Source organism: Microcebus murinus, chromosome 10, assembly GCF_040939455.1.
Source record: "Microcebus murinus isolate Inina chromosome 10, M.murinus_Inina_mat1.0, whole genome shotgun sequence".
Taxonomy (NCBI): domain Eukaryota; kingdom Metazoa; phylum Chordata; class Mammalia; order Primates; family Cheirogaleidae; genus Microcebus; species Microcebus murinus.
In genome coordinates, this window is record NC_134113.1 from 33,312,741 (window position 1) to 33,327,606 (window position 14,866).

A 14,866-nucleotide genomic window follows, 5' to 3' on the forward strand; every position below is an offset into this window, starting at 1 on the left:
CGCGCCCCGCCGCCGCCCACAACCTCTCCTCCCTCGCAGCTCGGCGGCGGCCGCGGCGCGGGCGGGCCGGGCACGTGGGCGCCTCCGTCACACCCTCACTCACACACACTCACACATGCGCGCGCACACGCGCACCCGCGCGCCCGCATCCCGTGCTGCTCCCCTGGCAGACACACAGGCGCTCACTAGTCTCTCCGTGCCAGGCTGCAGGGCAGCGACCTCCTAAACCCAGCCCCGGGGCCCGCCCTTGGCAAGCAGCTGCTTCTCTCCAGATAGCTCCTTTGGGGCCTCGGCCACAGCCACCTGGACCCTTTCGCGACTGCTGCAGCCAGGACGTGGAAGCAGCGAGAGGCTCTGGGTCAAGACACACTCACGGTAATGACAAGCTCCTACGCTAAAGGCACGGCTCGGGGCGAGGTGGGGCTCGCCATTAGCCACCTGGGATCCCGGGGACCCAGACTGGGAACGAATTGACGGATGGATCCCGTGCTCCGTCCTGGGGCGGATGGAGGGAGAATGGCTCAAAAGCCCTGGGAGGGAGAAGCTGGGCTCGGCGAGCGACCCTCTAGTCTCCGCGTTCTGCATCCGTGCACAATCGGGGGCGGGGGGGTGCAGAGGCTGCACATCTAGGAGGAAGCACATGGGTCGAAACGTGCCGCCATCCTCCCTTCCTTCCCGTCGTGGAAATTACCCACGGCATCCCCAGAGACCTACTCATTTCCAAGTCAAGTCGAGGTTGTAGGGTGGGGTCCGACGCCCGGGAAGTCCGAGAGGAAAGTTGGGAGGGTCAGGGTGGAAACAGGCGCTTTCGAGGTGATTGGAAGCCGAGCCTCGTGCAGGTGGGCGGTGGGGCGGGGAGAGCAGCGAGCCTCATTCCTCATTCGCTTCTGGTTGCTTTTGCAACTGCAGAAGGCGACCACGGAAGGCAGAGTGTCTTCACGTGACCACCATTCCCTTTTTGCTTGGGGCAGGCATCCTGTGATAAAGGGTCCGAAAGTGGGCCTTTCGCCGCGCACCAGGCACGTGGCTGCTGGAGAAATCGCGGCTTGCGTGTCTCTGCCCATCCTGGACTGTGAGAGTGGGACGGCGAGGGCGGTGATGCTGGGGCTTTAAGGAGAGGATGGGAAGCAGTTGGAAACTTAGGTGGTTTCTACCTTCCATTCGCTTGGCTGGTCTGTGCGTGGCGGGACAGAAGGCGGTTTTGAGCACAGGCAAAGGCTTTCAGTCTCAACCTGCGCACCAGCCTTGTTGTGCATATGAATGAATCAAAACGCCCGACGCGTCCCGGGAGTACGCGAGACCCACCCAGTGGCAGAGGCCTCAGTGGCGGGAGTTCTTTCCCACTGAGCCAAGAAGCGGCGCCTGACGTGCGTTCTAGGAGGGCGAAGCCCCCAGGTGCCAGCTCTCCAGCGTCCCGCTTTCCCTTTCCACCCTCCTCGCTCGCGGGGAAGGGCTGGAGTAAGACGGGGCGGGGTCCGGACTCGGGCGCGGTGACGTCGGCAGTGTTTGGGTGCTTATGCAAATGAGACTGCGACCGTTTCTTCTGGTCCGGCCGTTTTCCCCGCCAGGTCTTAAAGGTAGACCCGATCTTAGACTGCACCATCTTGGCGGTTCACTACCCTAAGCAGTACGGGAGGAATGAAGGGGGTCTGCTCTGTGTGCTTCATGTGGGCTCCTCATCGCCCCTTCTGCAAAAGCGATTTTATACCTGTCAGTGCCAGCTTGCTTTTCCGGGATGCCGGGCACGAGATGTTTGCTGTGGGGGATTATTCTCTGCAGACGCAGCCCCACGAAGCTCTCCGCCCCACCCAGCCGCGTTTCTGCGAGAACAGTCCTGAAATACAGACCTACTTATGTCTCAGGCGCCTAGGACTCGACCTAACTTGTACATAATACTTGATGATGGGCTGAATTTTCTTTGAACAGTGTATTTCTCTCCTATTAAATTCGAGGTATTTTGACCATAGAATCAGACGATTTTATTTTTGTGCGTTGGCTTTTCCATGTACATTTGTTGGAGTAAACTATATTATACCAACAAATTCAATTTCAAGTTAAATTCATTGACCAATTTTTTTTACTGAAGAAAACTTTCTATGCGTTCTTTTCTCGGACAGAAATTAGAATTTTGAAAGAGTAATATTTTACTGTTTGTTGATAAGCTTTTCTTTTTCTGATTGCACATCATGTACTTGATTCAATATTATTTTATAATTCCAATCTAACTCAAGATGAAGTATTTTAATGGAACTAAGAAAGGTATTTATATATGTTTCTGGTTTAGGAGATAAGTACTCTGTCATTAATGAATAAGAAATAGTAAAGAATTTGAAAATTGGATAACTTAGGTATTCGGGATACCAATAATCAGATGAGATGCCTTACTTGTCAATTATTGAAACATTTAAAATAAGCCAGAATAGTTACTAAAACCTAAACTCCATATTTATAATCATTACTTTACCTAATGATCACAGTTCAAATTGTACTGTGTGCATGTTAGACAATATACTTCTCCTGTGATAAAATAAACTTTATATGTGAATAAGTAAGAAATTTACATTCCTTTTAACTCTGGGGTTTTCATTCAGGCAATCACAAGAACCATTGACTTAGAATGGCAGACCTGAAGGAGACCTTTGTGGCTATCAAAATCTCACATAAACTTTGCTTTCACTTCTTAATTTCTCTCTCAACTTCTTGTAGAGAGTATGTTAATTCTTTATTACCACATCCCTATGCATGATTGGATATATTAATATATTCATATGCAAAGTAGATTTTGAAATGGCTTCTGAGCAGATGGCATTATTAACAAAAGTCCACAGACATAGTCTGATACATGAAAAACATTCACGGTTACATGGCAGCAATTTTCAGATTTATTTCCAATTTGCTTATAGTACTACTCTTCTGGCAGTCTTTAGTAAATACTTTTTTGATATATTTATCTGCTTAAATATTAACTTTGACCAATAATTATCATCTTTTTTGCTGTGAATAAGAAGCCCTAAGGATAAACTGGGATATAGGATAAGTTTAAATGCATGATATCTCTTGATATAGGATAGGACTGTTTTCAGCCTGGAAGATCACATAATTTCCTTATAATTAATGTGCTAAGGTATTTTTTCACATAAGATTAATTGATTGTTGTCTTTAAATAGAATGTTTACTCTGGGAGCTTTTTCACCCAGCAGATTGGCAGAGATCAGAGATCACTTATTGTATTGAAGAGGGCAGAAGGAAACAGGCAATCCATATTGCTTGTAGTAGTGCAGATTGACACAGTTTTTATAAAGGGTCATTTGGCAGTATTTGTCAAAATTATGAAAGCACATACTCTTTGATCAAGCAATTCCACTTCTAGTGATTTATTCTACAGATATGGAAATGCAAGATATACAGAGTAAATTGTTGGAATGTTGTAGTAGCAAATTATCAGAATCAGATCTAAATATATGGTGCACTTACACCAATGAATACCATACAGTTATCTAAAAAAAATTAAGCTATTGTATTGAGATAAAAGGTTACTGAAAAAATTTTTGAGTGAAAAAACTGAGATATAGAATTATGTATATAGTAATAGTTGTGTAAATAAAGGCAGGTAGGGGGTGGGGAGAAAACACATTAACTTGAATATATATACAGTATATATATATATTAACTTGAATGTACATAAAAAATCTTTGGAAGACTTTGTTTACTTATAGCAAGCTAGAGATGGTACTGTATGTGCTGGGAAGAAGGGCAGGAAGATATTTTTCACTCTGTGTCCTTTAAAACCATATTATTGTGTTATTTATTCAAAATATACATTTAAAATATTCTAAAGTGAAAACAACAGCAAATAAGCACCCTTAGTATAGTAGAAGTCACGCATCAGATCCTGTCAAATTAGTAAGGTACAAATGCCAATGGGTATTTTGACTCCATTATTTTTGTTGTTGTTTACATATTTACAAGAAAGTTTCCTCTTTCAATATTTTTAGTAATAAAATTAGAGAAGTAGCTTAGTGGATTCACTAATTTGGCCAGTTATGTCAGCATAAAAATGGATAGGTTTCTGGTTTTTTTAATCTTAATTTTGAGATGATTGTAGAATCATGTATAGATGTTAAGAAATAACACAGAGAGTTCTTGTGAGCTGTTGACAAAATTTCCTACTAATGTAACACCTTGCAATAACTATACTACAGCATCCTAATCAGAATATTGACATTAATGCAGTGAAGTTACAGAACAGTTCCATTACTAAAGAATTCCCTGTGTTACCATTTTATAACCATAACCACTTCACTTTTGCTCTCAGGATCTCCTTAACTCCTAGTCACCTCTAGCCTGTTCTCCATGTTTATTAGTCATTTCAAGAATGTTATATAAATGAAAGGATATGGTATTTGACCTTTTGGAATTGTCTTTTTTTACCCAGCATAATTTTCTGTAGATTCATCTAAGTTGTGTATATCAATTAGTAGTTTATTTATTTTTCTGAGTTATACTCTGTGGTATGGATGTGCTAGAGTTTGTTTACCCATTCACCCATTGAATGACATCTGGGTTATTTATATCCACAAAGCCATATGAATACTCCTGTATAGGTTTTTATGGAGCATAAGTTTTCATTTATCTGGGATAAATGCCCAGGAGTGCAATTACTTGGTTATATGACAGTTGAATGTTTAGTTTTTTAAGAAACTGCCAAAGTCTTTTTAAAAGTGGTTGTAAAATTTTATATTCTCACCAGCAGTGAATAAATGATTCATTTTCTCTGTATCCTTGTCAGAATTTGGTAGTCACTGTATTGTAACCATTCTGATGATATATAGCAACAATCTTACTGTGGTTTTAATTTGTATTTCCCTGAAAGCTAATAATATTAAATCTCATTTTATATGCTTATTTGCTATTCATAAGTAATATTCAATGAAATGTCCCTTTATATTCTTAACAAATTTTCTAATTTTAATAGTTTAGTTTTAAGAGTTCTTTATATATCCTATATACTAGTACTTTGTGGTCTTTGAATATTTTCTCCCAGTCTTTAGCTTGTTTTTCATTCTCTTAATAGGTTCTTTCAAAGAGCAAAAGTTTTTAATTTTGAGCAAAAATAATTTTTTGCTTTGATGACTATTGCTTTTGTCATGTCTAAGAACTTTTTGCTTAGACCTAGATTTCCAAATCATCTCTGATGATTTTTTTCTAAAAGTTTTATAGTTTTATGTTTTACGTGTAAATCTGTGATCCATTTGAGTTAATTTTTGTATAAGGTGTGAGGTTTGGGTAGAGGTTATATTTTTGCTTAGGGATGTCTAATTGTTTTGAGAACCATTTGTTAAAAGAGCTATCTTTCTTCATTGAAATTGCTTTTGTACCTTTATAACAAATCAGTTGGACATATGTGTGTACACTTCTTTCTGGGCAGTATCTTCTGTTCCATTGATTTATGTGTCTCTCTTCCTGCCAACCCCATATAGTCTTTGTAACTGTAGCTATATTAGTCTTGAAATTGGGTAAAATCATTCCTCCTACTTCAATCTTATGCTTTAAAATTTTTGTAGCTATTCTAGTGTTTTGCCTGTTTATGTACATTTTAGAATAATCTTGTTTAAACAAAAATTTTCCTTGGATTTTGATAGGTTTTGTACTAAACCCATATATCAATTAAGGGGAATTGACATATTTACTATGTTGATCTTGAAATCCATGAATGTGGTATGTCTGTCCATATATTTAGATCTTTCATTTCTTTTACCAGTACTTTATAGTTTTCAGCAAAAACAATACTGTCCATGTTTTGTTACATTTTCATGTATTTCATTTTTTTAGAGATGGTAATGCTATTGTATTTTTAATTTCTGTGTCCACTTATTGCTAATACAGAAATATAAATGATTTGTATATGTTTATCTTGAATCCTATGACTTACTTTGTTGAAACACTTATTCTAGGAGGTATTTTTGTAGATTCCTTAGGATTTTCAACATCAGAATGTCTGCAAATGTGAAAAGTTTTATTTCTTCCTTTTTCATATATATGCATTATACAGTCAGCCCTCCCATATCCAAGGTTTCAGCATCTATGGATGCAACAAATGCAGGTGGAAAATATAGTATTTGTGGGATGGAGAACCCATGAATACAACTTTTTGTAGCCAAAGATTCCTCAGGGCTGACTGTGGGACTTGAGAATCTGAGGATTTTGATATTCATGGGAGGTCTTTGAACCAAAATCTCAACAATACTAAGGGATGACTGTACTCCTTTTTTCTTGCCTTTTCCCACTTATTAGAACTTAAATAGTATTTTGAATAAGAGTGTGAAAGTAGACATTCTTGTCTTTTCCTCATTCTAAAGGAAAGGCATTCAATCTTTCAGCAGTGGCTGAATTGGTCCCTTTATCATTATATAATGACCATTTTTGTCTTTTTTTACTGTTGTTGATTTAAAGTCTGTCTTATCTGATATAGAAATAGTTACTTCTGCTTACTTTGGTTTCCATTTTTGTAGAATGTTTTTACTCCTGCCTTTGCCTTGAATCTATGTGAATCCTTACCAGTTAAATGGGTTTCTTGGAGACAGCAGATATTTTGGTTGTGGTTTTTTATCCATTCCACTAATCTATATCTTCTAATGGGCATTTAGACCATTTATATCCAATGTTAATATTCGCATGTGAGATACCATTCTAGTCATCCTGTTGATGGTTACCTAGTGGCTTTATGTTCTCCCTTGTGTTACAGTTTTATAAGAGCAGTGAATTTTTACTTTTGAGTGTTTTTACTTTGGAGAGTGTTCAATGTTTAGAGCATGTCTGAGCATTTCTTGGAGGACAGGTCTAGTGGTGACAAATTCCTTTAGTGTTTGCTTGTCTGGGAACAAATTTATTTCTCCTTCAATTACGAAGCTTAGTTTTGTAAGATACAAAATTTTGGCTGACAGTTGTTTTGTTTAAAAATACTAAAGATAGGACTGCAGTCCCTCTGGCTTGGTTAGTTTCTGCTGAGAATTCTGTTGTTACTCTGATGGGTTTTCCTTTGTAAGTTACTTGATGCTTTTGTCTCGTAGCTTGTAGGATTTTCCCCTTCACTTTGACTTTGCACAGTCTGTGTGGTTTGGTGATAACCTATTTGCAATGAATCTTCCAGGAGTTTGATGACCTTCTTGAATCTGGATGTATAAATCTCCAGCATGACCAGGGAAGGTTTCCATACTTTTTGCTTTTTCTTCTTCTCTGTCGGGGATACATATAATTCTCATGTTTGGGCATTTTAGATAATCTTATATTTCTCAAAGACTTTGTTAACAATTTCTTTTAATTCTTTTTTTCTCTGTTTTTGACTGACTGGGTTAATTCAAAATCTTTGTCTTGAAGCTTGTAAAATTTTCTCTTCTTGTTCTAGTCTGCTGTTGAAACTTTCCACTGTATTTTGCAATTCTCTAAATAAGTCTTTCATTTAGGGAAGTTCTGTTGCTGTTTTAAAATATCTGTCTTTTCCATGAATTTTTCATTCATGCTCTGAATTATTGTTTGTTATCTGACATTTCAAATTTTTCCTTTTGTTTGCAGTCCCTTATGAGAGAGCTAATATGATTCTTTGGAGGTATCACTGCACTGTTTTTTCATATTGCCAGAGTTCTTGCACTGATTCCTTTTTATCTAGAGAGGCTATCACTTCTTGTTTTTGATTTTACTCTTGTTTAGATGCCACTTTTCCCCCCTCATAAGGACGTAGCTGTAGCATATGCTAAGTATGGATCTTTGACTTTGCTTGTGGGTACTTTTAGGGGGGTTAGGTTCTACATGACTACCTCAGTTATAAATAGCCTTAGTGTGGTGTTTTTCTCACTTGGTAGTTATTTGTAGGCTGTAGCAATGATGTACTATGTGTATGGGCAGATTCCCAGCTTCCTGTTGAGAAGAGGAGATGGAGGTCTCTGAAATCTTGTCATTTGCTGCAGCCCTGTAGACTTCTAACAGTATGAATGATATTGGGATGTCCAGTTTAATCTCCAGGTCAGTAGGTGGTGCTTGCAGGTACAAGTCAGCCAAGAAATGGACTGTGCAAGTTGACCTCCCTGCCAGTAGGTGGCATTTGCAGGAGAAAGCCAGCTACAGAAGTGTTTGTGGGACTTATATCTGGGCCTAGTCAATCAGGAGAAGCACTCAGGCAATGGACAGTGCCTTTGAACTCCCAAGGGCCTACCAACAGGAATGGGTGGGTGAGCCTAGGAGGGGCTGGGTGTGGAAGGCTTGTGTTTAGGCTCCCCAAAGGTGGTTGCAAGTGCTATCTCAGCAGGGGTCAGATTTTGACTCCTGGGCCACTAGAGAAAGCCTTCAGGGAGGTGTTGAAGAAGATCCACCATGCCAAAGAACCTGCTTGTGGAGGAGGGGCAGTCTGGAATTCACAGTCCAGCAGATGGAAGTGAGTTTCACTCTTCTCTCACACCCCTGGCCTGATGAATCTCCCTCTGACATCTGGCTACCTATAGCAGCCCAGTCTGGCCAGGAGAGTCAAAAGGCAATGACACTCACGTGGCAATGTCTCTGCAGATTATGATCCTCCCCACCAAGAATCCTAAGACTAAAAGCTTGCTTTCTCAGCTTTACTGCTGGGGGAGGGGTTTCTCTGTGCATTGGCTGCAGCACAGGTCCCACACCACACTCTCCTCTTAGTTCTGCCCACACAGGCTCATTCTTCACTTGAGATCTTCACACATCTCTCTTCCATGCCCCTTAACAATGCCACAGAGTCCTGAGAGCATGGGATTGGACCACAGGAAAAGTCCTCAGGTCCCTTGAGTTATGGTTCTAACCAAGACAGGTAGATGCAGGCTGGTCCCAGGCTGCCACAGAACGCTCAAGCAGGCCAATCATTGTTGTTCTGTGGATCAGCCATGGGGTGGGCAGGGTATGTCTCACTCTGCAGGAGCAGTGAGCTCAGTCTGAACACTCCTTGGTCCAATAATGGCCTACAGATGCAGTGGCAAAACTTGACCTTGAGGTGTGAGAGACTGCCCAAGTTCTCCCCTCCCTCTTTGGCTCAGCATGGGAGAGAAGCATTCTCAGGGAAAGATTTGAAGCATGGGGATAAGGGCTCCCCATTTTGCTTGGGGAGCAGATGCCCAGGATTCCAAAGCCAGTGCCTCAGTGTGATATCTCAGCAACTCACCATGCCTCTCTGTAGGCCTATGGAGGTTGAGAAGTTATGCTGTAGCACAAACTGCAAAGGTCCAAGACACGAATGCAGAGCCCTGAAGGTCTGTTGCTTGCTTCTTCCTTGGGTTTGGGTCCAGGGGCTGCTCAAGGCTCTCAGTAGCCCTGCACTGGAAGTCCATCTTCTGTCTCTACCCTTGGTGTCTCCTCGTCAGTTCTCTGCTACTTTCAAGTGTTTTATTTTTCTCCAATGATCTGTTCAAAATATGGGTATTTGATGAATATACTGATTGCTCTCTGAAGAAGAGACGAACACCAGCTGCTTCTAGTCAGCCATCTTGAAAACTCTCCAGGAGTTGTTTTTCAGTTGTCATGAATCCCTACATTACAAGTTATGTAAACTCAGCATGCCTAAATGAGCCAAGCATTGAACCACAGGCAGAATCTCAGTGCTTGGACCAAGGAATGGGGACTGAATTAGGAAGGTGACACCACATGGCATAATCCATGATCCAACCAGGTGGAGCCCTAATGTGACACCATGGCATGATCCAGTCAGATCACATCTCCTGGCATGATCTCATTGCAAGATCCAATCAGATCACGCCTCATTACCCTCTGACTATAAAACCTGTCCTAGCCCTTAACTCAGGGAGGCATTTGAGTCAGACTCCTTGTACATTTCTCTCTATAAAAAACCTGGTGCTTTGGTGTTTGGCTTTCCATTAACATGTTGGCAACCAGACCCAGTTTGGTTCCGTAACAAAAGTAACTGCCAACTTTTTTTTTTTTCAGGGTGGCTATAACTCTTTTACATTTCTACTAGCAGTGTATGATTGATTTAGTTTCTTCACGTCCTCTTCGATATTTAGTGTTACTACTTTTTATGAAAATTTTAGCCATTCTGATAGGTGTGTTATAGTTCACCTTTTTGGGCAAAATATATATTTAATGAAGTATAAATTATGACTTGATATTGTCATTTGTAAAAATTTCCCTCCCTTTTGATTAGCTCTGTGATTTTTATCTTTTTGCTCAATGCAAAAAGTTTATATAAAGAGAGATATAATTTACAAAAGAAATTTTTGTGTTAAATTTGATATTATTGAAAATATTTTGTACTATTTGTCAAGATCATTATTTTAGTTTTTCATCAAGTCTCCTGTCTTTTTCTTTTTGCAATTATTCCATAACTATAAACTAATTGACATGTTGTGCTAGTTTTTCTTCAGTGTTGCCATATTTCTATTTTATTCAGATATGCCTTACTTTCTATCCTATTGGAAATTAGAAATATATATTTTGTTTGCATCCACAATAAATTTAAGATTCAATGTTCAGAACAGTTCAAATTTTTTAAAAAAAATTTTCTTCAGTAAAATTTGAATTGTCAAGGTCATGGAGATAACCTTGGTGTTTTAGTGCTTTACTGGTGTTTTAGTGCTTTATTAGAGAATATTAACCTTATGGTAAGTGCCAAAACTTAGACAGCACAGGCAAGCGTGTTTGAGTCATCCCACATTTCTAAGATGCAAGTACCTGCCTGCTATTTCAGTCTTTGCATACTTTCACTGGAAATGTTAATTAAAATTTACTATAATATAATTTCAAAACAGATTATAACAATAGTTTGGGAACCAAAACATTTTGAAAGATGGAGCAAGAATTACAGAAAGAAAGTATTGTTAATTTTATAGTGAAAAATATTAGCAAGACTGGTCAAAACAAAATCAGCAACAAAAAGTGGGATATGACTACAAATCCTACATATATTTAAAAAAATGTGGAATATTAATGAAACATTTTGTGTCAGTAAATTTGACCCCTTCATGATGAAATAGAAAAATTACTCAAAAAAAGATAGCTTACCAAAACCAACATAACAAGAAAAAGAAAATCTAAGTAGCTGTGTATCAATGAAAGAAATTTAATTTTTAATTAAAAATATATTCAGAAAGAAAACTCCAGGCCCAGATGGCTTTATTGGTGAGTGCTGCCAACTATTTAAAGAAGAAATAAAAGCAATCCTACACATATTTTCTGAGAAAATAAAAGGGAAATCATTTCAAAAGTTTTTTTTTATGAAGTCACCCAAACCAGAGAAACAAAATACAGGAAAAAACATTGCAGATCCACATTCACATAATTGTAGTTGAAAAAAGTCCATAACAAAATATTAGATTTATTTCAGTGATATATTAAAAATGTAACACATTATGACTAAGTGAGGTTTATCCCATATATGAAACATTGGTTTAAGATGCAAAATTAATTAATATAATATGCTATATGAACAGACTAAGAAGTTACATAATTATCTTAATAAAGGCAGAAAATTATGTGTAAAAATTCAACAGATTCATAATTCAAAATAAAAACCTTGCTGAACTAAGAATTAAAAGTAACCTCACTAAACTGATATCTATGTAAAAGTTTATAACTAACTTTTTCTTTACTGAAATATTGACTACTTTCCTATCAACACTGTGACATAAATGAGGATGTTTGCTCTTAGCACTTCTATTCAACATTTTAGTAGATGTCCTAGCCTGAAAAATAAGTCAAGGGAAAGAAATTAAAGGTAAATAATTTGAAAAGTACAGGTTAAATTATCTTTATTTACTGTTGGCATGATTGTATAAGTGGAAATTCTAAAGAATCTTTAAGAAAATACAATACTTGATTTATCATCATTGTAGGAAAGTCTGTGATAAAAACAATCAATTTTATTCCACATACCAGCAAAATACAACTGCAACCTAAAACTAAGAAGAAAAGTAAATCATATCCAAGAACATAATTAAAACTAATTAGGCATATAAATTTAACAGAAGATGTGCAAGACTAGTATACTGACATCTTTGAAACATGTTTGAAAGAAAGTAAAAAAGACATAAATAAAAGCTATACCAACTACACAGATTGGAAAATTCAGTTTTTTAGATGTCGGTGCTCCCCAAATATTAATAGATCCATAAAATTAATGCAATCTCATTTAAAACTCCAGCAGGCTGGTTTTTATGGTTTTGTGGAAAATTGTGAAGCTTATTTCAAAATTTATGTGGAAAGAAGAGCCTAGAACAAGTGAAACAATCTTGAAAAAGAACACATAAAATGGTTGGGGTTGAAGACCACTGATTTAGAAATTTATTATGTTGATTTCAAAAAGTTTTGGATCTAATTTCAATAGTTTCAAAATAGATTCCTTTTGAAAAATACATGAAGATAGCTAAAGCAACACAAAAATAGGAGAATGCAAAGAATGTAAATATAAGTCCAATGTTAAATAATGTAAAGTTGTCAACATTTTTTGTATATTATTGTTCATACACAGAGATAGATGAATGAAAAGATAACAATGTTTTTTTCATTTATAATTGGTGTCTTACTTAGGGTTCTTTGTTTGTAGGCTGTAGAAACTGATGCTAGGCAAAAGAAAAATAACATTAGCAGAGTCACAGGCACTCAAAGAAACAATGAGGTGCTTGGCAATGAGACGGAAAAGGGCAAGAATGAAAATAGTTCTGAAAACCAGGAACCAGGATCCATGACTACGGTAGTGGTTGCTGGGCATAATACTTTTCATGGAATTGGATGAGATGCCAACTTTTGATCTCTTTGTTTCTTTCCTCAAGATTCAAACTCCGGGGCAGGGGGGAAACTAACTGGGCAAATGTGGAAAATTATTTGTAAAAAGGTTGAAAATATTTTTCTCTTTCCTCTACTTATGTCCTTTGCAATATGCCTTTGTTGCTCCTTCCATCAAGAAGTGGAGTTTATCTCTCTAGTCTTGAATCAATGTGGACTTGACTTTGAGACTTGCTTCGGCCAGTGAAACATTAACAAATGTGACACAAACAGAGGCTTCAATAGCACTAGTGTCTTGGGCTTACCTTCTTTTGGCTCCTGTTGGAAATCTATAGAATGAGTTTATGATGTAAAAAAGGTGGAGCTAACATTTTGGAGAGACTACACGTTGGAGAACCAAAGTGCCCTGGCTGATAGCCTGCCTTTTACCAGAATGTGAGCTAGATCATATTTAAGACAATATAATCTAGACAATATCATCTAAACCTAGCTGCACACTGCTCCTCTGCCTCACTTGCTTCTTGGAGATTCCTGCTTCATTTCTTATTCTACTCACAGATGTAGCAATTGCAATACACTTTTGGCAATAATCAACTTTTCTTCTTAATCTCTTTTTAGTTTATGATTATGGCCTACACTTATGGACTAATACCTAAGTTATTTAGGACATTGAAACTACTCTGTATGATACTATACTGGTGGATACATGTCATTATATATTTGTCCAAACCCACAGAATTTACAGCACCAAAAGTGAACCCTAATGTGAAGTATGGACTTCTGGTGACAATGATGTATCAGTATAGGTTCATCAGTTGTAACAAATGTACCACTGTGGTACAGGATGTCAATAGTGGGGGAGCTTTGCATGTGTGGGGTGACAAGGGTGTATGTGGGAACTCTCTGTATTTTCCATTCTCTTTTGCTGTGAACCTAAAAATGCTCTAAAATAATTAAGTTTATTGATTTTTTTAGAAAGCACTATGACATTCAAATAGTAAAATATGCCTGATTAGACTTTCATGTCCTGTATTTATAAAAATGTTGGTGATGTATTTCCTCAGTGCAAATTATCTTTGGCTTTTATTTATATTTATGAATATAATACAGTCCATATGGAAAAAAAAAAGAAATAAAGAGAGCCCATGAACTTCAGAAAAAAAAAAGGCAGTTCTTGAAAATTTGAAATTAATTTGGCTTCCAAATTGTCTCTATACTAAGTTTTTACAAATATCACTAGAAACTCAATATATTAATATATCTTTACTTTTGGCTATATGAAGCTGTGTATAAGAAACAAATGGCTCTGATCAGTGGGTGCAGGGTCTTGAGGCAAAAAGACAAACAAAACCAAAAAATACATGTTTAGTTATAGAATATTATACTTTTAAATTTCTTTGTTTGTTCATCTGATAGACAAGTTTAAACTTTGAGAATATGAGTGTAAGATAAAGTTATTCTCCAGGCAATGACATTTCCCCCCTTGACTTACAGGTTATTGTGAAAACTTCATTGTTTATTTATGTTCCTTCCCCACATCTCCTGAAAACTATCCCAGACAAGATCAGGAAGTAGGAGAAAGTAAGAAACACAGTAAGCAAAAAGAGTTTAAATTATTTACTTATAACATTAATATTCTGACACATTTTTTTGCTTATAATAGTAAAGGAGCTCTAAATTCATGCAAAAACATATTTAAAGTCCCTTTTTAGTATAGTTATTTAAACTTTATAAAGATTTCATAGGGTTATTATATGATATGAGTGTATGTATTTATGTATATTTATTTATAAATATAATGTTGCACTTAAATTGTTTACATTAGGTACTGATCTTTTAAAATAGAATATATGACCTTCAGGTAGTATGATCAGAATTTTTAAGTGTAAATGTTGCCAAAGGATGTCTTATGCAAATCTTATGTAAATTGACAATGATTATTCATTTATATGTAAAAAACTTATAGTAGTATCCAAAGGTGTTATTTTTCATTTTGAGTTTTTTGTGTATCTTTTTCTGAAAGGGCAAAAATGTATAGAAGAAATTGTATTTCTTGTATAGAAGAAATTGTTGTATTTCTTGTATAGAAGAATGTATAGAAGATAATGTGATACTTAAT

General features: G+C 37.4%; 1 protein-coding gene across 2 annotated transcripts in view; it reads left to right on the forward strand.

Moving 5' to 3' along the window:
* Positions 1 to 288: 288 nt before the first annotated feature.
* Positions 289 to 14,866, forward strand: part of SLC6A15 (solute carrier family 6 member 15) — a 50,862-nt gene continuing 36,284 nt past the window's right edge. The window contains exon 1 of one of the 2 annotated variants that reach the window (XM_012740823.3): positions 289 to 375. The gene's annotated coding sequence lies outside the window, so the exon portion shown is untranslated. Of the gene's footprint in view, positions 376 to 10,361; positions 14,341 to 14,866 lie in introns of those variants that run through there. The other variant, XM_020287948.2, reaches the window with a different exon arrangement.